The sequence below is a fragment of the Sorex araneus genome, chromosome X, assembly GCF_027595985.1.
Source record: "Sorex araneus isolate mSorAra2 chromosome X, mSorAra2.pri, whole genome shotgun sequence".
Taxonomy (NCBI): domain Eukaryota; kingdom Metazoa; phylum Chordata; class Mammalia; order Eulipotyphla; family Soricidae; genus Sorex; species Sorex araneus.
The window spans coordinates 343,666,350-343,689,588 of record NC_073313.1 but is presented as its reverse complement, the minus strand read 5'-3'; positions in this window follow the sequence as shown (position 1 = coordinate 343,689,588).

Genomic DNA, 23,239 nt, shown 5'->3' with positions numbered 1-23,239 from the left:
TCCCGTGGAATCCAATTTTTAAGATATAGTTGATAATATATTTACTTTATGGATTCCTGAATGGAAGAACTTCTTTTTAAAAGATGAGAACTCATTCTGTAAATACTAAAGTGCTCTGTTCACTAAAGGGTTGTAATTAAAGCAATGTTAACAGCTGAGCTCACCTGAACATACAAATGTGGAGGTGATAAAAAGCAAAGCAGTGATGGAACAGAGCGTTGCCATTGTTCCTGAGGAATGGCCAGACCTGAGCAAGGGGAGGAGAGTTGAAGTGCAAAAATGGTAGAACAAATGAGACAAATTTGGAGAATTAGTGGCAATGACTTATATTCAGTGTGATGCAAGCATTATCATTATCTCCTTCCAGAGTTTTTCCATCACCCTAAATAGAAGCCTCAATACCATTTGAAGTCACTTCTTATTCCTCCTCCCCAGCTCCTGCCAAATACAAATCTGGTTTTTGTTTCTATGAATTTGCCTATTCTGGATATTTTCTATAAATTTAATCATGAAATATGTGGTGTGTCTGGTTTCTTTCACCAGGCAATACAATCATTTCTAGGCTCATGCTTGTTTTAGTAAGTATAGTCAAGCATTACTTTACAACTTTCAGTCAGTGAAGAATTTGTATGATAATCTCTTAATATGACCTAGGTATCCAGTAGACTCCACCATCTAGGTGTGTGTAACTACACTTGATGTCATTAGTACAATGAAATGACCTAAGGACACATTTCCTTAGAATAGCTCCTGTCATTAAGTTATAGATACTTGTCTCTACACTTCATATCTTTTCATGTCTAGGTAATATTCCATTGTATGGCTGTCACATTTTGTTATCTATTCATTAGCTAATAATTATTTGTGCCTTTTCTACCTTTGTGCTATTATGAAATAGTACTACTATGAACATTGGTATGCAAAATTTTGTTTAGATCTTCTCTGCTCTTACCTTTCATTATTTAATTCTCCATATGGTCCTCAAATTATTTTAGACAGAAATCTCGCACTTTATAGTAAACCTTCTCACACCCTGTATTAAACCTTCACAGAATTTCTTTGCCTTGTAGAATAAAATGAAAAACCATTCATTTGATCTACATGGCCCTATGTGTTCTTCCTTTAGTCTGTGCATGTCTCTCTTCCTGCTTTGTTCATATCAGCCACTCAATATTGTTTCTAGTTCCTTGAATACAGCATACTTCTACAGCTCTGTTAATTCTCACTGCATTTTCATCTCAGCCTATACAGCTCTTTTAGATTCCTCTTTATCAAGATATCGCAATCATTCTTCAGATTTCAGCTAAAATATTACTTTCCAGAGCAATCTTAATGATGATCAGACTAAGTCCAGACCCCATCTTTCATGTCCTTTGTGTCCTTGCACTTCTCCTTTGTCGCAAACATCACCATTTAAAATACAGGCATTATGGGATCCACCCCTTAACCTAATTTGTAAAATCTGCGAGAGTAATCCTACACACAGTTGTAAATCCAGACCTTGGCTCATTTCCTGACAGATTGATCCAGTGTCAAGGCCATCTGAGCCCAGCAATGTGGTCACGACGGACAGTTTCTGTCCTCCCTCACCACCACTTAGAACTTCCTGTTTGCACAGTTGAAGGCATAAACAGGGAGGCTGCTTTTGTCCTGGAGAATTTGGGGAATGTGCATAATTTCCTGTGAGGTCCACGAAGATGGCAATGTTCTTCATGTTCTGCAATAGCTGTAAGGTGAGAGGTGCAGCCTTTTACATAGAGACTGGAAAATAAAATGAAGGTACCATGTGGGAAAATTACTTTCATCTGGTCCATGACTGTTTCATGTTAAATGGAGGAACTGCAGTCCGAGCAAAAGTTGAGAATGTAGGATGGCTGAAATACATTGAAGTCTGGGCCAATGTTCATACATTCACGATGATATCAGAGGCTGAAAGACAAATTCATTTAATCTCCTACAGAAGACTGAAGCTATAGCACTGGAGCGATAGCACAGCAGGTAAGGCGTTTGCTTTGCATCCAGCTGACCCGGGTTCAATTCCTCCATCTCTCTCGGAGAGCTGAGCAATTTACCAAGAGTATCTCACCCTCACAACAGAGCCTGGTAAACTCCCGTGCTGTATTCGATATGCCAAAAACAGTCATCAAGTCTCACAATGGAGACATTAACTGGTGCCCCCTTGAGCAAATTGATGAACAATGGGATGACAGTGCTACAGAATACTGAATAAAGTTGGTGTCCTGTGGGAGATTGTTTACAATATTTTCCTCTTGAAACAAATGTGGGGCAAGTGGGGTACAAAGTGTCTACCAGAACTTCAGCAACAGTAATTCCATTGTACAGGTCTTCACAGCAGGAGCTGAAGCCAGCTGGGGCCACACTTTCAGACTGATGGTCTCCACTGAATGGGTGGGGTGTTGTAAAGGGCACACTCTAGGTGAGTGGCCCAGGGCAAAGTCAGTGACCAAGACCCAGCAGTGGAAGAGCAAGGGAGGCTCCATAGACAGGCTCTTAGCTAGAAAAAAATTTAGATTATTCTGACTGATTTGTAACCCATGAGGCATATGAGAAGTCAGTAATGTGACCGCTTCAGTTAAGGCATTTCATTTTTTTATTAAAATGTTTTTAGTGAGGAAATATCGATGATAAAGCATTAATCATCCTCCAAAGTGATAGCTAATACTCATTGATTATGCTCCTGTTCTTGTGGTTCATGACACGTGCTGGACTGCATTCTATGCATGCATCATTGCTTTTGAGTCCCTACAGTGACCTCTAAGGTGGGTGTCCTGATGAGCTGCCTGATGTAGAAATAAACCCAGAACTTAGGGACATTAAAGAACTTCTCTAAGGGAATTTAGCTAGTAAGTGACAGAGAGAAAAATAAACCTAGGGGTTTTTGTTTGTTTGTTTTTTGTTTTTAAATCCAAAGCCTGAGATACTATTTATTTATTTATTTTTTAATTTTTTGGGGGGGAGAGTTACACCCAGCGATGTTCAGAGAGTACTCCTGGTTCCGGCTCAGGGATCACTCTTGGAAGCTCTCAGGGAACTATACGTGCTGCCACAGATTGAATCCAGATTTGCTGCATGACAGACTAGTCTCCTGCACACCATACTATCTCTCCAGTCCCAAGCCAGAGTTTTCAGAGACACTATTTTGGAGATTTGAGACAATTTCCGGACGATTTTAGAATTCAGTTCCGTGCAACACAAAGTATTTCTCATGTGAGATTAGTATAGCAGGATGATTGCACCCTGCTATGGCCTATTTTATGTGCTAACTTGACTGGATTATTTTAACCAGATTATTTAATTATCTAGTGAGTTTTGCTATGAGAACAATTCTAGATGATATGGTATTAATATTTAACTAAGCAGATTTTAATTAAAGAAAATTAACTCCATAATGTGGGTGGACCTCATGCTATCAGTTAAAAATCTAAATAAAAAAATCCGATATCCCTCCAAGAAAAGGAAATTTTGCCTGTGGTTGGCCTAAGGAATGAATCTATGCTTCACAAGAGAGAAATGGAAGTGGTTGAGAAGAAAATCTGAACCAATAGTGGCGGAAATTGGATACTCTGGTTGAAGGTGTAGTGTTGGAACATTGCATGCATAAAACCCTATCATTGAAAATCATGGTGCTTCAAATAAAAGTATATCATATGCATGCATAAGTTTACATATGTATACTTGTATATGAATAATATCAATTCTATTTTCTGCAAAATTGTGTCTAAAACAAAAACACTCTTCTTTATTGGGTTGTCTGGAACATGAATTGAGTTATGACACATCAAGCTCACAAATCAGTGCCTATCCAAAGAGGTTAATGTGCTGACAATTATGTCAAATCTAGTATGAAATTTGCAATCTGCACACGTACTGTGTGGTGCAGGTACTGAGTGAGTCATGGGGTTGAGGGAGCCACGGACTTTGTTCCCAAAAGAAAGTAGTCCAGTGGGAAGGACAAACATGCAGTTATTATGTGCTATGTAATTAATATGATTAAGAGATAGTCAAAGAAGGAATCCTAACTGTTTCAATTGTATTTTATAGCTGGGCACCTTGATAGCCTGCTCAAGGTTAAAATTTTTTAATGATGATATTCCTCACTCCCTATAATTTGAGCCATCTTATTTTATTTTTAAGAAACATGGAGAACACCATTATTTAAAAAGCAGTAAAAAATTGAATTTCAGAAATATGATTTTCCAGCTCTATTCTCAACATCAATATCCCTAAATTCCCTACTAAGCCCATGTCTACCCCTTAACACCTTTCTAAAGTTTAAATTTTATACTTGGAGTCCCCTGCTTACAGTAGTGTTGGCTCTAGTGGTTTTGATGTATACAGACACCTGAACTCTACACCACCAATGTGGCTACTACCCCACACCATGGTCTATTGGATTCCCTCTCTGTTACTGTTTCCCAACCATCTGGATGCTGCAGCCCTGTAGATTATACATCTGGGGGTTCTCCTTGAGGTGAGAGAGCTTTGGAGACATTGCCTCAGAGGCAAAGGACAATGCCAGAAGGGGCACTGGTCTCCACATAATTTGCTATCACTGCTCCTCTATATGAGCAGTTCAGCCTGGCTCAGGTCTGTTCCCCTTGCTGGAGGTTATGTTAATTGAGTTGCCTGCCACCCTTCTGTCTCACCCGTTGCAGTGCTCTTCCGTAGCTCATTCACTCCCCAGGGACACTCACAATTCCCTGTACCTGTATTAAACTTCTTTGTGCTGTGTTTCCCCTACGCTGTTTCCTAGTCTCTCTATCACTGTCCCCCTCACTCTCTAGCAGTTTTTCTCCCCTATATCTGATCTGTGAAATTGGGAATAAAGATTGTTGATTATTATTCTGGTGATTGATCTGCAATCTGTTCCTTGTCTATTGGCCCCAAATGCCAGGGGCCCCTGTCACCGTGGGACACTGACTCTGACTTAGATAATGACCCTTATGTTACCTCTACTCCACCTCTTCTCACTTTCTGCTTCTATTTCTCTCCTTACTTGACATTTTTATGTTTTGTAATCTAGGGCAAATGGTTTGCTCATCTTTGATCCATTCTTTTCCTTTGTCTTATTTATTCAACAGACCTCCAGGTAAGTGAGAACATCTGTTATTTTACCTTTTTTCTTTTTATATCACTTATTATGAGATCCTCCAGTTCCATTCAAATTTAACAAATTGAATTATATCATTTTTATGGCTGCATAATATTTCATCATGTATATATACCACAATTAACCACTCAGCAGTAGTGGACATTGGATTTTTATAAATCCAGGCTATTGTACTAAGTGCTTTAATGACCATATGTCATTCTAAAACATGTCTTTTTTAATGGATACTTTCATGTTTGGAGGAGGAGGCTAAATGTCAAGAAATGGGAAGAGAGGTGGGTGGGTAGGAAGAGAGGCATTGTGGGATGTTTGTGGAAGGATATGTGAACCAGTGAAGGATGGCTGTTGGAACATTGTATGACTGAATCTCAATCGTGGACAACTTTGTAACTGTGAATCTTACAGTGATTCAAATATTAAAAAGTTAAAAAAAAGAAGTAGAGGGGCTGGAGAGATAGCACGGCGGGTAGGGCGTTTACCTTGCACGCGGCCGACCCGGGTTCAAATCCCAGCGTCCCATATGGTCCCCTGAGCATGGCCAGGGGTAATTCCTGAGTGCAGAGCCAGGAGTAACCCCTGTACATTGCCAGGTGTGACCCAAAAAGAAAAAAAAAAGAAGTAGAATCACTGGGTCATATGGGCACTCTATTTTACTTTTATTTTAGAGAAATATTCATACTACTTTCTGTGAGTGCTGAATCAGATATTTCCAACAGCAGTGGACAAGAGTTACTTCTTCACCATATCTTCACCAACACAGACTATTTCCATTTTTTAAAAATATGCTGTTTTTATTGGTGTAGGATGACATCTTATTATCTTAGTTTGAATTTCTCTGATAATAATTTTCTGATGATGAACACTATTTTTTCACATACTGGTCTTTGGTCTGTGTTTTGATAGGTTTTTTGTTGTTGTAGTTGCTGTTGTTATTCTTTACTAATGATTTATGTATTTTTGGATATTAATCCTTTATCCGATAATATCATGTGCAAATATTTTTACCATTCAAAAATGTTTACCGTTCAATATTTTTACCATTGAATAATCATATCTTTTAAATTTAATCTATAACTTTTTTGTGATACAGAAACTTTTTAATTTGATGTAGTCCCATTTGTTTATTTTTATTTATGTTGTCTATGTCAATTGAGTCATATCATTGAAGACACTGTTGAGGTTCAAATACTGGGGCATTCTGCTTACAATTTTCTCAGATATTTTCATGGATACTAATATAATATCAAGGTCTTTTTAAAGATCTGATCCATTTTAATGTAAGGTGTGAAATATGGGACCAGTTTAATAATTTTTTTTTCATGTGGCTATCCAGTTTTCCAAGCACCATTTGTTGGGGAAATGAACTTTATTTCCCTTTGTGTATATGCTTTGAGGGAGGTCATTCTAGTGTCAAAAGAAGAGAGATATTTGAGGTTATGTCAAACTCTCAAATGAAGACTGAGTTTTGCACTGGGAAGTTGATTCTTGATCAATAGGCTTTCAAAGGCAGAACTACAGAGCTACAAATGAAGCTGTCTGTAACTCTAGGCCATAGATATGTATCAAACATATATTCCATCTCTGGTAAGATTGTATAGGAATAGGTTAATTAGAAAGTCAGCTCCTGACCTCCTGACCTTCGGGAACTCAGAATCTGGAGAGGGACATCACCAGAAGGTAAATTCATTGTATTGGCTTGCTAAAGCAAAAATCAGTGCCAAGGCTATGGAAGCAGGAGGTGACAATGCACAAGGCTAGGGGGAGCCAGGGAAAGCAGTGGACTCTCAGTGTATAAATAATCCTGGGAAAAGTCAAGGAGGAAAACTTCCCAGAAAGAGAAAAGGGCCTGAGCAAAGGCTTTGCTGAACACGAGGAAGTGGTAGGCAGTTTGATATGCCGCAGAAAATCTTTGTGTCCTAGTCTGGGGGAAAAAGTTGCAACAGATGAAGGAAGTAAGTCCTACCCTACCACAACATAGTTCCTCCTCAACAAACTCAGTGACAATTATGCATGATTCATGTTCATTATGAGAAAACAGGGGCGTAATTGCTAAAAACTGCTTTTACTCTAACCCATTCTTTTACTGAATTTTAAGATAATTTTACAGTGCTACTGTGAGAAGAAGTCCCAGATCTTTGGAGAAAAAAGCATTTATTCCATGTTTTCTTGTAGAGTTCTCCTAACACTAATCATGGTGTATCACAAAAAGATAAATATTAGTGTATTGTAATAGAAGTTAAATCTGACTGGAATAATAGCACAGTGGGTAAGGCGTTTGCCTTGCACACAGCTGACCTGGGTTTGATTCCTCCATCCCTCTTGGAGAGCCCAGCAAGCTACCGAGAGTATCCCAAGCACACGGCAGAGCCTGGCAAGCTACCTGTGGCATTTTCGCTATGCCGAAAACAGTAACAACAAATCTCACAATGGAGATGTTACTGGTCCCCGCTCCAGCAAATCCATGAACAATGGGACTACAGCATGATAGTGCTAACAGAAAATAAATAGGGTTATAGATAGTGCATGCATTGCTCATGGACAATCCCAATTTGATACTTGATGCCACATATGGTCATCTGATCTCTGCCAGGAGTGACTCCTGAGCACAAAGCCTGGAGCACTAAATGTTGCCAAGTATGGTCGCAAATTTCCTCCTCTACTCCCTGAAAAAAATAAATGAGTTAAACATTAAACCTTTGTGTTTTGACTTACTCAGTCTAATCAGTCAGTGTTTGCTATCACTCACAGAAATATAACTAAAGAATATTAGGTCTAAGAGGAACTCAAGACTATTTATTATTTATTACCCATTTCAAGAGAAAATGATAGTAAGGACTTGAGAGGTTGAACAATTTTCCCCAAGTAGCATAGAATGTCAAATAGAGAGCAGCTTAGTCTTTTGAGTCTAAATACTGAGCCATATAAATCCTCTGAAATTGTATATGCCTTAATGGTCTCCTCTTATTTTGAAAGTGGCACTGGCAAGCTAATGATTGTTGGTTCAGTTCCAGTGTGGTTGGTTGAGGCAGCTTTCATGTATCCTTGGATGGTGGTTTGCACCCATCATCTACACACAATCCAGTAAAAAATACGTTGGGAGTACAGCAGGATCAGTGTAGTAGATTCACCTCCCAAGTAGGTGTTTTCCAGAACTCTTCCAGGAGCTGAACCTTAAGGTATATTCTATGGTGAATTAGAAATAGACCTTAACTTAATGAAACTCGGTCATTTTGTAAAAATCATGAACACAAGAAACTGGCAGAAAAAAAGAGTGCAATAATAATACAAGGTTATTGATCTAATTGATCCATTTTTAGACTTTTGCCCCCATATTGGTAGGTCAGCATTTCTCTAACCTCAGCTAGAGTTAAATTTTTCCTGTTAACTGCTTAAATCATAACCTATTTGTGCCTTATTTGTGTTAAAACTGTTAAAAATTGTGTTAAAAATCATTTTTGTTAAAAATGAGGTTGGGAGGCCAGACAAAGAGTACAGGGAGTAAGGCAATTGTCTGGCATGTGACCAACCTCCTCCAATTATCAGTGTTGCTTACAATCTCTGAGCACCTCAGCATAGGAACCGAGAGTTAAGTAGCACATTAGCATTGCAGGATGTGAACCCCCAAATTCCACAAAATAAAGTGAACTTCCTACCAGGAAGATTAATGGTAAAAAAAACAAAATAGTAGGATGCACTATTTACATGCCAACAATTTTGAAATTGAACAAGAGAGTGACATTATGGAATGGTCCAGAATTACTCAAGGCACTGAATGTCTTCATAAATAAAGGAGAACCAGAAATCACTAGTTTGTGGTGTTTGTAGTTTGTAGTTCCAGAAGCCAAAGGAGCATGACAGCCTATAGATGACCTGATACGTCAGAACAAAATTGGTTTTGCATAACAAACCTCTTCAGAAGCTGACACATAATGTCACCTTTAAAAACATGCTAAGGGCACAAAACACAGCTTCTTGGTTGTCTGGATTGGGTGTGCCTTATTAAGCCTACCTTTAAAGAGACAGCTCACCTATAATAGGACATATTTTGCAGAGAGGAGAAAAGACAAATCAAATCATGCTCTTTTCTGATTAGAAAGATCCTTTCTAATGATTATGACTAAATTCCCATGAGAAATTCATCAGAATATGGGCTGGAATGATATTATAGTGGGTGAGGTGGCTTGTCTTGTTTGCAGCAGACCTGGGTTCAATCTCCAGAACCCGATAAGGTCCCCTGAGTACAGACAGGAATGATGATCCCTTAGTGTTGAACCAGGAATAAAACCTGAGCTCCCAGAGATTTTTCCAAAATAAAATGAGACACAAAATTAGCAGGATTTGAATAGACTATTTAGAACTTTCATAGAAATAATATGAAGCATTAAAATATCGCTATAAGCACCTCCTATAGTTAATGCTTTTGAAAACAGTACCCACTCAAAGACTGCATCGCCAGGCACCAAGTCCTGGAAAATGCACTCAACATCTGAGGAGTGAATGAAAAAATAAATGGGGTTTTGGTAAGAAAGATCATTTAAATAGTTCGATTGGTGTCTTTATGTGTAAATATAAATAATTAAGAGACAATAAGGTTGCAGATGTATGAAACCCAGGAACACATTTACTAAAAAATGGGTTGGAATTAAACTTTAAAACTTAGATATGTTATCTAATTTTACCTTCACTACAGAGTAGATACTATTGTCCCCATTTTTAGAAACTGATACTTCAATTCATTAAGTGGTTGCCATGGGTGATTACTGTAAAAATTATGGGTTTATTGGTTGTTACAAATGAATGACTATGGTGGGTACTGCAGATAATACTGGCTATATGGGTAGGGTATCAGTAAATGAGATATCTCTGTGTCTTCTTCTGATGTTTTCTAAGCTCCTGAAGCTGCAATAAGAAATAAAGTCTTCATCAAAAATAGGTAGAGAAAATGAATGAGTAAGCTGTCCAACATAATCAGTAAACCCATGATAGGACAGATAGAACTTGGTTGTTTAAATTCCTATGTAATTCCCTGATTGAAGATAAGTCCTATTTTGAGACTGAACTGCTTTATCTATATAGTCTATGTATAATCTGCCTGTCTGCAGTTTGGTTACTGAATCACTAGTTGAAGGAATCATTTTCTAGGTTAGTTTTCTTCAAGTCCTCATCACTGTTACCATGCTGCTGGGTTTTAAGTAACTCCATCCATTACTTTATCCATGTCTCTCTTGTCACAATGATTCTTAAGTAGACATTTATTTCCTTTTCTTCATCATAATATAATATCCTCAAAGATAGAGACAGTGTCCTCTCCCACCTTTCTGCTCTCTTTTTAACAGCATAGTATATATAATAAGTACCCAAATGTTGCTTACTGTAGAATAAAAACAAGCATTTAATTGCCCTTAACTGCTAAACAGGGAACATATTCCCATTAACTATTTTGGATGAGGATAATAATAACAAGAAATAATGTAAAATGTTATTATGTTACTGGTCCACTTCCAAATAAGATATCACTTAATTGAATTATAGAAGCTTTTTCTTTCAAAACTATGAAGAATTTCACTTGTGCCATAAAATTTTCATATACTTGTGAATTCAGGAGAGGACAATGATCATCTATGGATGATATAAGGGAAAGAAGAAATTCGGATTCCAAGTAGCTGGTTTTCCACACTTGATTCAGAGAGCTTTCTCTTTTGCTCATTAATTTGAACTTCATATCTCAGAAAGACTGTATGATATTTTTTGAATTAGTGGTTATTGAGCCATATCTGGTGAGATTACTCTGAACATGTATGGAGTCAAATATATTCCTTTGTATAAGATAAAGGGAACAAACAACATAAAATGTCCAATTTCTATTGATTTTAAGTGCCTAAGCTTTGGAGATTTTATTTTTTAAATATTAATTTTTATTATATTTAGATAACATGGTTGCAAAAGTGATGGCAGATATGACTTTTATGCACAAAGTTAATGCACCTTCACCACCACAAAAGTGCCCAAGATATTATACCAATGTCCTTGTGCCACTTCAAATCACTATTTTGTAAAAAATTATAGCTTAGGTAGCATGATTGTGGTAGTGTAAACTTTCCTGGTTGTGATGAACAAAGTTATTGAACCTTTAACAACACCAAAGTACTATTAGAGATTTTCTTAAGGTAAATATTCCACTTAAGGAAAGAACATAGTTGGAGTTATAAATCAGTCAACAGAAAGATAAATGTCTGACAGCAGTGTTCATAAGTCAAGGTCAGGGGAAGATTAAAATAAATATTAGGCATATCAGACAGAAAATGTGCTTCAAAACTAAAAATGAATGCATTTAGTAAGTCAAAGATGAACTTGGTTATCAATATGTTGGAAGACTGAATGTTGTCATTGAAAACAATATATACAATCCCAGGGAGTCCAATGTTTGAACTCCAGTTTGAACTCCAATTTTAGAACTGAGTTAAAAATCGACCTCAATAACTTCCTGGCTATTCCTTGTGTTCTTCCTTATAAAAAACAAAACAAAACAAGTCTGTTCTGAATCGAGTTTCAACAAAGTCCTAGTGGAATTTGTCCGAGGCTCTATAAATCGCTAACATTCCATCTTGCCATGTCTCATAAACATATAAAAGGTGTCTGCTGCACAGAGTCAGGCTTTTAATAATTTTTCAACTCCTGAACCTCTGGAGTCCCACTTAAAGTCATTCTTTATTGGGAAGCCATCCTCTAATTCCTGAATATTTGAGTCTTTTATGAGAACAAAGAGGTAGTCTTTCTTGCAGAGAATAATTCTACACTGGCAGAGAGCTGTACTAGATGACCTAATAGGTCTTTTCTATCTCTAATTTCTATGATTCTATGAAAATCATCACCCACTATAAGAAACAGATGTTGGCTGGTAGACAATGGCTCAGAGGATCCAGCTTCCACCATCAGCCCCCTTCAGAGTGTAGGTTGCCACCTCTTTCCCTCCCCCCCACACTTCTCTATTCCCTGGCAGCTGATGAGATATTTATAGCCTTCTTCTTCAGCCTGCCAATTATAATTATCAATATCTCCACTGATAGAAAGAGGCATCATCAGAGTTGTGCACAGTATGTGATAAGCCAAGTTTGAGTTGAAAATGAGAAGAGTTCCTTCCAATTATGGACAAAAGAGAGGTGCATTTGATGGCAGGGTTGCCCCTCGGGCTGTGTTCATGGAGTCACAAGAGATATATTTAACCTCTCTGAAAGCACCTTTGTGGACCCATAGGTGCGGACACTCCGAGAAGCAGCTATTGCTTGAATAGACAATGCTGTCTGTACTGTACAGAGTTAGAGAGTTGCTTTAAATATAATAAATAAAAGTGAAATCTTACACAAGGCAGCACAGCTTAGTAATTGCTGTTTTGGAGCTCACGTCTCTGCAGTTATTTAGCTCAGCATTTCATCTCCAGCTGCAGCACAATTTTTGCCAAATATAGATAAATGAAGTTAAAGTTATTGGCAACCACTAGTTCTGTGTCCCTGTTTTGAGTTTATAGATTTCATAGGAATGGCATTACTTTATTTCTGCAGCAGACAATTGTTCTTCTGAAGCGAGAACTTTTTCCATGGTATAGTCTGTATGGCATTTTGACTGAGGCTGAAAATTTATCAGAGAGATATATAGGGGCGGCAAGAGTAAGATTTCTGTTGGAGCTATGGATCATTTAAAATTCAGAGGTGGAAGGAAGATAAACTCTCAACCTAACAAACATAAGTTGAAGATATCCAAACCTTAGTGGAATTCCAATATGGTGTTTGAAGACGCTCCCTTTCTTCATGGACTTCTACAGTGCTGAAGATTCCATTCCAGACAGCATTTGGGGTTGGGAGTGTCTCAACTTCAGAAATAAGAATCACCTGAAAATAGTGTTTGATGCTAGCATTTTCTTTATGGTGGGACTTGAAGCTACAAAACTTCCTATGAAGGTTGGATTTATAGCTCAAAAAGGCTGAATTCTAAACTTTGCATTTACAAATCCTGCATCTGATCACGGGCACTGTGTAGTCCCCTACCATGGTTGGGAGCAGCATGCTGACAGTAATTCCTGAATGTAAGCAGGTTTGAGTCCCCCAAAAGAGAAAAAAATAAATTAAAAATAAAATGTCCCATTTAATAACTAATAATGCTTATTGTAAGAATAAAAAGTGATTTTAGTGCTGATGGTCAGTTTTGATAGTATATAACTCCCTCTTGAGGTGGACAATTCCTAACTTATTTCTGGTTACCTTTAGATGAACATAAACTTAATCTTCTGAGATGTGTTCACCATTATCTGTTGCCATTATTATAGTTTGGTGCTTTTCCAGTTGGTCAGCATTCATGCCATCCATGGTGTCCTCTTGTTCATTTTGAACACATGGATTCTCTCAATTATCTTGTTGTGTCTTCATCTTTAGACTTCTTATCACTTTAGTGCCTTGGGGGAAAATGCTTACTGTAAGCTTATGTAGCTGCAAAATATAACAAGAAGAAATATTTTGAAAGGAGATCATGGTATGAGTTAAAATTAGTTCTACATACCCTCATATAGAAAATCTCAATATCTTGGCCAATAATTGATAGGAACTGTTTTGGTAGATTTTTAATTTTTTTTGTCATTGTTAATCTTACTTGCATTTTTTACTTCACCTCTCTGCTCACCATATCACAATAGAATCACAGTGATTTCTTTTCACTCTTTTCCTCCTCTACTTCAACTCCCTTTTGCCCTCCATATTTTATTTTACCATGAACAATTTAAGCATTGACAAGTGAACTTTTTCATTCAAAGTCTAAAAGTCAAATACTCTTCAACACACAAGAAGTTACTTAATATTCCAAAACGCATTTTTTCCTATATAATTTTGGTGAGAGGCTGTTAGAAATCACTTCAGGAAATACCTTTATTTCTATTTCCTTCTACCAAATTTCAACACTTTATACAATCCCATCTCTCCTGAGATTCCTGACAGATTTAGAGTGGGGAACACAGTTCTACATAGCCCACTACAGCCCTATTCTCACGCTTAGCCGTACGCAGGAGGAAAACACTCCTGGAAGCACTGGATCAACTGAACCAGAGAGCTCAATGATAGCACGCGAAGATGTGGAGGTGTTTGGTCCCTGCAGTGTTGGGGACCTCTAGACAAACACTGGCAGTGCCCAGGGTCTCAGGGCTATACACAGCAAGGCTTCTAGGGAACCTTATGATGCCAGGATTCAAAATTGGATCTTGGTACATGGGCTCATACACTTCTACTTGCATATAGCTTCTCTCCTCTGAACTCATCAATTTCCATCTTTGATTTTTTTCACTAAATTTTTAAGTCCTAGACACCAGTGATTGAGTCATTGAAAGATTCTTGGACTGAATATTCATTAAATGAATGAATGTTTAAGAAACAAAAATGATTTGGTGCGGATAACTTCCAAATAAGGAAAGAGCCTCTGAACAGAGTTCTAGAAAGAGGCAGATGCTTTAGCGGCCATCTTTGGGATAAGGTGCCCGTCTGCTGTCTTCCTGGTCCTGCTGGCCCATAAGCCCTATGCTGACACACGTCTTTTTGAGATCTTGAGCTGAGTGTGGCTCTGTGCCTTGTGGGTGGGATTCTGGGGAAAAAAGCTGTAAAACATATGTTGTTTGAAAGCACCTTTAAAGTCTCAGCTGTCAGTTAAACATATAAAGTGTATTTTCTAGCTTATCCTCCTTGCTGCTGGATCTAAGGGCCTAGGAGTTCCCTTGGTATCTCCAGATGCACCAGATCTGTCCTTACCTCTTCTTAGAAAAATAAATGCCTCTGGGGGCACCCAAGGGTCTCCATGGTTTCTCTGAGCCTGCGTTTGCAACAACACTTCCTGCCTGTCTTCTCATAATGTAACAAGGAGAAAGTAGGTTTCCATTCTGTCCTGAGTGATTTAATTAGAACATGAGGAAGCTTCTTCCTGGAAGAATAGGGAAAGTCTTCTGTTCTTATACCTGTAGGAGGCTTGAGGAGAACCATTTTTCTTGACTCCTCTGTCCCACCGTGAAAGAGTGACAAGTTTTATGTGCATCCTCTAACTGAAGTGAGTATTTCGTGACTTAGAGGGGATCTGGGTGAGCAGCTGCAAAGGAGATTGAATTGTGTAGTAAGACTTGCTGGCCAAGGCTGAAGGACACCCAGCAGGGGTCAGCCTGTAAGTCCGTTTAGGGTCATCCTTGAGAGCTGGTGCTTTTCTCAAGCTGTGCTTTTCTTGATCTATTTTGGTCCTCAGATACGATTAACATTTTTTAAAATGAGGTTAAATTTCATACAACTCAAAATTAGTCATTTGAAAGTGATGTTCAATACATTTAAAATATTGTGCAATTGCTGTCTTTACCTAGTTCCAAGACATTCTCATCACCCCCCTAATAAAGCCTGAACCCATTAGTTACTCCCCTATCCCCTTGTCAGCCCCTGGCAAGGGCTGTTCCGCTACTGTTGCTTTGTCATCTTAACACAATGAGTGTTGGAAACAATTTCTTTCAGTCCTTCTATCTTATTTTCAAACACACTTTAAATCCATTTTGTGCCAGGTGCTGTGCTAAGCATTTTGGGTGTATTAACTTCTTTAATCCTCACAGCTTCACAATGGAAACTGTGACTACTTCTGTTTATGCTTTACATGTGGGGAGACTGAGGCAGTGCGTGATTAGGTGACTCGGTCCCTGACACACAGCTTTTAAGTAACAGCATTAGGACTCAGAGGCTCTCTAGACCTTATGCATTTAGCTGTTGATTTTCCAGCATGTTTTGTGCAGACACTTCTCCTTCTACCTTTGCTCATGGCTGTCCTTCTTTCCTTTGCTTCCACAGATTGAGCAGACTGGGAAGAAGGTCTTCTTTTCTCATTGGCTATGTGAAACTTTTAACTTTTTTCTGCTTATTCTGCTCCCACTCTCACCCCAGCTTCATGGGCATGGGGTGCTGGAAGAAAGATCCGGTATGCACATCTGGATTGTAATTTTCCACAATTATCTCAGAAGGGCTGAAGACATGACCACTATTTTCTGGATCAAAAACATCTTTTGAGCTTCTTACTGACCTCTTTGGACAAACAGAGCTTAGAAAAGAGTACAAATACTTTAAAACATTCTTTTAGAAATTGGGTAAAGCTGGAAACTTTGTCGGTGAGAAACAACCAAAGTTCAAGGCCAAGTAGTAATGTATTTGTTTAACCTTGGAGGTAGGGGGTCCTTATGTGCTATAAAGGTTGGTGTGATTGCAACCCTTATTCTAATGAAAAGGGTAATAGCACCATTGGGGATGGTACCCAAGACTGAAGGGATTTTTCTGTGACTATGTGCATAATTAGAGAGACAGCACAATTTTTAATTCACTGTAAGTACTAGTTGGTGTCTCTTACAAACCCACGAAACTATTTCTTCATAAAGTTCAGTGTCATAGCAGTTATGTTTTTGCTTATTTTTTTAACATTAATAATTTTTATCCTCATCAAACAAGGCAGATTTCTGAACCACGTACAGAATCTTTAACAAGCATCATAGTTATAAGAGAGATTTGGATTTTGTCCCTGTGTTGGCTGAGAAGACAAGTAGAGGGTGAAGATCTGGCTGTGTGCCCTGATCTTTGGGAATTAGGTTTGGGATGACTATGGATGTAGGTCCATATTACTGCTGGAAGCCCTGGATGGATAAAGATGACCATCAGGGTTCAAGCAAGCCTAAATAGCAGACATAATGCTGTGAGCTGGACCAGTAGTTTCCTCTAATCCTCACAGTAACTTCATGAATTCAGTGTGGTCATCATGTGTTTTACCGAGGAGGGAGCAGAGGGATGCACAGAGCTATTAGCATAGGGTCATTTTCGCCACAGACTCTAGGGACATTAATCGCTTCTCCCTCCTTATCATTCAGCTCCTTTCTTTGAAATAAAAATAAAACTTCAGGAAGAGAAGCTGAATAAGCTGCTGAAATCTTTGTGGGGTGATCTGGGAGGAGTTCCATGCCTTTCAGCTGCCCCTACAACCTCTATTTGAGGGATGTGCCTCATAGCGATACAAGACCTAATATGACCCTGGAAACAAGGCTCTTTTATGCTACTGGTTTTTACCTTAGAGAGAAAATATAATACCAGGTCCTATCTTATGATTTTGGGTTTTCCATTTTATTTTTTTGTTGGAGGAGTGCAAATAGAATTCTACACTGTCTCAAAATAAGAAAGAGTCTTATATTCTTAGAACACACATTGTTTCCTTAAGATTTATGTTGCCTCACCATAGAAGTCACTCAATTTAAATACAGAAGGGGGAGCATAGCATACCTTGAATCTTCAGTGGTTGGAAGTCATGTGGATTATGCAAATTCTTATCATAGTGTCTATTTGTCTTCTTCCATCTTGCAAACTTCTTTGACTCCCAAATCAGAGTCAAACACCATCAGACGCCTCCACATTTCTCTTTTCTCCAAAGACTTAACAACAAAAATATGTGCTTCTTCCCCCCACCGTTCTCCACCAGTGAGTGTAAGGGTCTGAGAAATCTACCCTCTTTGTCCTTAGTGTGATTTTGAATATGTGTGACATGCAAACTATCAGAACATCTTAGAACAGAGGTCCCTTCAGAGAGGACCTGCATGAATGTCTTTCTACACCAGAAAGAAAATTAAAAGAAATAGAGAGGAATAAAGGACAGGGAGAGAAAGAGCAAAATCTCTAGGTGACTGGCATCCTAGGTCAGTAATCCCTCACATCACTCCAAGAGAAGAGAAAAGCATCCATCACAAGGAAGGGCCTGCAGTACAAGGTGCCACAGACTATTTCATATATTGTGAATTTCCTTCTCCTAGATAGTAGGAGGGTTTGATCTAGGTGAAACCAAACTAAAAATGTAGACTTAGTACAACATGAAAAATCTCACTTCCAACTAGTGGCTGTGTAGTGAATGCTGATGAAAAGAATTCCAAGCCCTTGTATCCGTGGGGAAGTGGCAGCCATAACTTTGTCTACCCTGAGTAATTGGGCAGCCTGCATATAGTGACCTGCATATAGTGACCACATATATTTCAACCATCTGTGAGGTTGAAATATTATAATTATATCATTCATTAATTCTTTCCAAGTAAACTAGAGTATACTAGCCATTTGACAAATGTTAACCATTATTGTTAACCATCATACTCTAAATGTGCCCATCCTACACCCTCCTTGCTGCCCCTCTATTGTTAGGTCTGGTGCTGGGTTTCCAGATGAGGTCACTGAGTATGTGAAAATACCTGTCTGGGAGAAAGGGAATTCAGTGACAGTGTCCAGGCGTGACCTTAAGCCTGTTTTATTTCAAAGTCTTCCCTCTGCCCTGTCTCTGGAGTCAGAAGTTAGCTGAGATATCTGGTACATATACTGATAATTGTTTGGTCCAGGGTTAATCTTAGGCAGAGTACTTTCTGATCAGCATAAAGTAGTGATCAAAAAGTACTTTTCTTCTTTGTGAACAGTAAATCCTCAAGAGAAATATGGATGTGAATCTACAGAGTGAACTTACTGTACATCCTGCCTTCCCTTGGACAATATATGCAGGAAATATTCAAAGGAACAAAGAGAGAAATTTTAAGTGAATGAAGATGGAAAAACCTCCTTTACCCAGTTTTGTATCCAGAGGTCCGTTTTTAAGGTGTGTACTTGTTCCAATAAACCCTAAATTACCAGGGTAGTTGCCTTATGATTCATGGCCTCACTTCTCATGTTTAAATTTGATCCAGCAGTAAAAGAAAAAGGACAGAATCCCTCCACTCCAGTTCATTCCTCACATTTTACATGAGTGGAAAAATAAAAGGAAAAAGCTGGTTTCGGTCCTGGCTGGTAACTAACTGTCCAAGTCTCCACTAAACTTGGCTAATAGTGGTTCCAGCTTTGTTCATGAATAATCAACAGTCACATCTGGATTCACATATTTACCTAAATGTAGACAAACCCAAATTATCTTGGATCTGCCTGATGTATTTCTATCTGATGCTGTATTTCTTTCCCTAAATATCTCACCCCACCATCAGACGCCTCCACATTTCTCTTTTCTCCAAAGACTTAACAACAAAAATATGTGCTTCTTCCCCCCACCGTTCTCCACCAGTGAGTGTAAGGGTCTGAGAAATCTACCCTCTTTGTCCGTAGTGTGATTTTGAATATGTGTGACATGCAAACTATCAGAACATCTTAGAACAGAGGTCCCTTCAGAGAGGACCTGCATGAATGTCTTCTTTTACATAGAGGCTGAAAAGGATGGCCTCCTCACCAAATAAGGAGTCTATCTCACAAGCATCCCCACGCCTCCCTTCCACTCCACCCTGCCTTCCCATTTTTTTCCTCTTTTATTAGAAAACCCTTGAAACTTATCATGTGCAGCAGATGGGAGTAGAAATGCAACTTGAAGACAGTTATATAAATATATCCTTGATGTCTGTTTTGCTTTTCAATTTGCAACTCGAAGTACAAAGGTACAGCCGTGCGCCAGCAAGGGTTGCCTGTGTCTCTTGATATCCATTCCAGATGTTGGCTAGACTTTGTGGAGCCAGGCTTACGGCACTGGGCTGGGCTGCGGCTCTCTTCCTCCAGGTGTGATGCCTCATGCTGTTCGCCCCCATGTGCTCTCTGGCCCTGTCCAAACACTCTAAACTCCAGGACCAGACACCACCACCCTCCCACCCCCCGCTTTACCTTCCCCAGTTCCTGGAGAGGGGGGTGGGGGTGGGGGGTGGAGGAGGGCATGGATCTATACACAGGGTCATATGTTCTTGCTTATCACCTTTCCTGTGCAAAAACAAGTACCTTAAAGAAAAAAAGTAAAAGTAAATAAATAAAAGCCAGAAAGGGCTAAAAAATTTTCCTGATGTCGTGGGTTAATGCTGCTGCTTGCTAGTCAAGAGTGGCTATCCGAGCATGTTCACGGCTGCGTTTCCTGAGAGAATGAGGCTATTTGACCCCTGTGTCTGCCAAAGTGCTAATGGTGGTTTTCTGTTTGTACATGCTTGTAAAGGATTTTACACCGTAATATGTTAACTTCCTGATTAAACACTGCTAAACGCAGAAGTGTATCATAAATCTCTCAGGCGCCAACTTCATTTATCTGAGCGTTGGTTACTGTCTAGCATGGGTAAACAAATGACAGGGTCATGTATTACGATGTATGGGACCATGGAGGAGCCCTATTAATCACCTGCACCCCCTGTCCCTTCCTTCAGGAGGCACCCTGGTCTATGAGAAGGAGCCTGCTCTCTGCTCAGATCAGGCTTTTCTAGAGAAGGATTCTGATTGAGTCTCTGCAAAGAGTTTCGGCTGAAAAGTTAGTGGAAAAAATAAGAATCAGGAATTGCTCTCTGTATCCCTTTTGGATAATCCAGGGCACTAAAGAGGAGATTTTAGATGGATTGATTTTGAGGATGCCATGGTTCAGTATCATTTAATGTAGATTAAGGAGGACAGACGTGCTGTAAAGCAAAGTGCAGTGTTAGAAGGAGCCAGCTTTCTCCCCATGCTTCTAAAAGTTGGGAAAGAACTTTATCGGTTTTTATTAGTACAAATGGGTTTGCTCTTCCATGTCAAAGACAAATAATGATCACTGGGATATTTTCCCCTTTTCCTTCTGCTTTCTTACAATAGAAATGACCTGTCTTACTGTACAGTTTTACTATTTTGAGTTGTGCACCGTGTGTGTGTGTGTGTGTGTGTGTGTGTGTGAAGGTGTGAAGGGAGACAGAAATCAACAAGCTATGCATGGATAGTAGAAAAAAATTGATTTGCTTTCTTGCTTTAGATTTCAAACTTTCATTTCTACACATGTACTGAAGTAAAGGTTATGACACTGAAGTGTTTCAAGTTGCATTCATTCTTCCTTGACCTAGCGATAGATCCTTGAATATTACTTGGCTAAGTTAAATTTTTTTTTTCCATTCCATGAGGAAAATAGAATTATCTTGAGTTTCAGAAAAATGATTCTGCAGGGAGTGTGGAGGTGGAGTGTGGAATCCACCGGTGATTCTCAGCAAACTGGACCAGAAGGTCAAAGCAAAGGCCTGAGGAGGAGATACTGCTTGAGCCGAGCAGTGCTGCACTACCTAGGCCACCCCCGTTAGTGCTCTGGAGCCTCGAAGGCTGCACCAGGTGACTTTTAGGGAAACATGCAGTGCTGGGGTTTGAGCCCGAGTTGGATGCATGCTAGGATTGTGCCCTATATTAGCTATCTCCTCACCCCTAAGTAAAATATTGTTAAAATTAAGTATCTAAATTTCAGAAAGCACTAAATTCAGCTGACAGCTCTAGTAGAGTTGCTTCTCAGGAGAATCTATTGTATTCTGAGACACTCTCACCTGTGCTTAGATTTCCTTTTTTTTCAACAAATAAGTTTATTATTATTATTAATGATTATCAGTTTTCCCTTGCCAGGAACCCCAGACTATGTGTGGGTGAAAGTCACCTTAACCCATAAACAACACTGGAGATTAAGCTCCTGAGGATCTCTTCAGTCCTTTTTGAGTGGCAGCGGGTTTGAGCTCAGAGCTTTGTGTTTGTCTAGAGTGGCTTAAGCCATAGAGGCATCTTCCGGGTCCTCTACAAACATGTTTCAAGGCAGCCTGAAAGGCAGTATATGAGGCAAGGGTTCTGTCCGTCATGGGATGCACACTTGAGAACGAGGTTCGGATCCAGCATCTGGGTGTAAAGGGGAGATCAACTTTGACACAATTGGCAGAACTTTCCAGTATAATTTCAATTGTGAGCTGAAGAAGAGGCTCCTGAGTGGTATGTGAGGAGAATATAAAAATGAATGGGGCCTCAGTGATAGGCTAGGTATCACCAGTGTTCTATTTAGGAAGAAAGCTTCGGTAAGGGCTGAGTGATAGCTCAAAGGACTCAGTGCATGTCTAGCATGGGAGAGACCTGGGTTCCAGTCCTGGGATTATGTGGTGCCCCAACTCTGGCAGGAGTGACCCCCAAGCACAGATCTAGGGGTAATACCTAGATATTGCTAGTGTGTACCCCAAATAAAACTTTTTAAAAAAACAGAACAAAAGCTCTAGGATTCTTCTGAAGATAAAATCACATACACACTGGTGTGGTGCCCTCTTCTTGCACTGGGAAGCCATCACTTTTGTAGCACATACAGGACAGTCCTGTCTGCCCCTGTCATGTTTCAGTTTCATGTTAACATCTGCTGGTCCAATGTGGGGCAACTTCTCTTTTGCTGTCTTTAATTTATGCTTGCTACTCTCTCCCTCCAATCCACTCTCTTCTATTGTCTATCTGGTCAGATCTTGTTTTCACTGTGCAGTTTTTCTCAAAGACCTTTACAAACATGTTGAAGTTGTAATCTGAGAGGTAGTATATGAGGCAAGGGTTCTGTTCAGTATTCTCCAATGTCTTGGCTAGAATAAACCATTCTTGCCCCTGTGTTCCCTAGCCTTTGCATGTGCATTTTATCTTCCAATGTCTCTTTAAACACAGCTGACAGACAGGGAAGACCAGGGACCAAATTTCCATATTGGAGTACTTGAAAGCAAAGAGTTGTTTTCAACCCCAAGAGGGCTGTCCACAGTTGAGTGAGGACTTGCTTGTGCAAGTGGCACACACCGTTTCCAACTTGGTTGCTTTCCATAATGTTACAAGAATGCTGATGATACCACATTTCAGGTTAAAAAAATAGAAGTTTAAAGAGATTTTACTAATATGCTCAAGTTCACAAAAATGGTGTTCTATGGGAACTAGGATTTGAACGCATGTTCTGATTTAAGACTTATTGATAGGATGCAGAGTTTTCCATGGGGAAAAACCTGTAGTCAAGCCTGCGACAGGGGCATCTTTCAGCAGTCAGAAGTAGGAACTTGTGGGCAAGGGAATAACATATGTGCAATTCACTGCCTCTGAGCAAGAGGGTTTCTCAAGAATTCATTAGAGTCTGTCATGGCCTAGAATGAGTTAGTTTTCAGTCCATGAAACTGGTCTGAGCAACAGGCAAGGGTGCAAGCTTGAGCTGCAGCCCTGGCTGGAGAGTGGGTACCTGAGGACCTCTCTCACCAGCATCACCTCCAGTGTGGCTGCTCTAACACGGGTACACCATGGGCAAGTGTGGGGT